This window comes from Rhipicephalus sanguineus, chromosome 9 (genome assembly GCF_013339695.2).
Source record: "Rhipicephalus sanguineus isolate Rsan-2018 chromosome 9, BIME_Rsan_1.4, whole genome shotgun sequence".
NCBI classification, from domain to species: domain Eukaryota; kingdom Metazoa; phylum Arthropoda; class Arachnida; order Ixodida; family Ixodidae; genus Rhipicephalus; species Rhipicephalus sanguineus.
In genome coordinates, this window is record NC_051184.2 from 98,718,149 (window position 1) to 98,720,413 (window position 2,265).

Sequence of the window (2,265 nt, forward strand, 5' to 3'; positions counted from 1 at the left end):
CTCGTGTGCAGTCTCGACTGACCGAGTGCGTCCACTGCTGCCACTGCATGACGCGAAAACTGCGCCACACGCGATTGCGTCCTTCTCCGTGGGCAAGGTCGGTGACGTCACGGAGGAAGTGGGCAGGCCTTCTCTTGTCTAGGTGGTGTTGACCGGACACGAGACGCTGCCGTCTCTATGGCCCCAACGCCGACGCTGCGCCGGGCGTCAGGGCCACAGAGACGGCAGCGTGTTACTACACAGACCATCGAGCCGTCTTCGCGGCAATATAAAATGGCGTTGAGCAAAAAACTAATGTATATATGCCACGTAATGCGTACATCATGTGTGTGTGTCGTTGAAGGAGCAGTAAGCATGATAATCAAGCTAATCCGAGACAACCAGGAGAGCTAAGAATAATCAGCTGAACTTTAGCGATACGTATATCTTGGCCCAGCCGAGCTAAGCCGCTACATTTTTTTTTCAATGTGTTGGAAAGGCATACTTGAACAGCACTTCACTTGAACAACTGTGTGTGTGATGATGTATATATGCATCACGAAATCCATTGTCGCATATATGCAACAACGGATTTCGTGCTTACGGCTCGTACCTCCAGCATGTATGTTGATTCGAAAATGTCAGCCATCCTTCTTCAAACAGCGCGATCAGGTGCCTGCTAGCTGATAGGAAGTGTTCGGCGTTGCACTGCAAAATGACAAGATAGTCATCGACAAATCGTTAAGTTCTCAGAACACTGCTACCACTTAGGCGCTCGCTAAGAGCCCTGTGTAGCTTTGCTAGGAACAGCTGACTCAAAAGTGTGGCATTATGGTGAACCTATTATTGAAATTGTGGCTGTAATTGCATTGTAGCTGTAATTCGTGTTACATTACTCCTACGCAATACTTACTATGTCGCGCACAAACAAATAATTTTTCTTCTTCCTCGTTCGCACGTATATTTATCTGTTAATCTCTTTTCTACATGTTACTTTATTCTATGTAATTTTATTCTACTGCCCTGTAATTTTTATACTGTGGAAATGTTGATATACAATGTATTGAATTGTACAGTATGGCCTCCTCACCCTATGCCTCTTACAGGGCCTGTGAGGTATTCTAAAATAAATAAATAAATAAATATAGAAACCTCGTTTTTAAAATTAGTTTACTGCAAAAAATGTGGCCCCTTGTTTACGTAAAAAGCTGCCGATCACTTTTCTGATTCTGAAATATATCTATTTCCGTAAACGGAGTCACCCTAGAAATGTTGTACGTATTGTCTCCTAGCAACATTGTACGTAATGTCTTCTTAGGAATGTCTTACGTTATGTCTCGAAGAAACGTTGTACGTGGTGTCAACTTAGGATTGTCATACGTAATGTGCCCTGGAATTGTACGTAATTTCACCTAATGGGTGTTGTATGTAAAGTCTCCTTGAAAATGTTTTATGTAATGGGTTGAAAATTTCGCACTAATGAGGAATATGAAATGTGCCAAATAACGCACATTTTTGCTTTACAGTCACTAATGTGCAAATCTTGGCACCACACTGTACTAAAAAAGTTGTGATAATGGGTGGTGTGTGGTGAAGAAAGTTACGGTGCTTTACATGCACCTACCGCAATGGTTATCAACTGATGCAAGCGGCAGCTGCTACTTTGCTGCGAAGAATTTGATAGAGAGGGGAAAAACGCAATATGCAGTGATGGCGACGAAAATTTCCACTGGAACATCCAGTGGATGTTTTTGTCGCCATCAATGCATAATGCGTTTTTCCTCTCTCTAGCAACTTCTTCCCAGTCATAAAGACACCACAGTCATAAATAAATGGATATACATATTGCCCCTGTTGAAACAAATGCCAGGCTACGTGTCTGCTACTTCAGTGAAAATTGAAGTGGTCTAGCACCAAATACAAATTAATCGTGCATAGTTTGGATTTATGAAGTCTAGGGTCTGACAACATCTCGCCTGGCAGGGATCAAACTTTGGTGAAAACATTGTTGGGCCCAATCACAAAAATTCTGGCAATCCCAAGAACCGATATTGCTTTTCAACTTGAACATGTATTTTGGCAGACCAAATATACGGGCACTTTTATCCTGATATGATGACTCATGACCGTTTCTCATGACTGTTGCATCTAACATCCAGTGGAAATTTTTTTCATCATTACTGCTTAACTTGTGTGTCCTCTCTCTAACAACTTCGCAGCAAAGTAGAAGCTGCCACTGGTATCAGTCAATACTCACTGCGGTAGCTACATGTAAAGCACCATAAC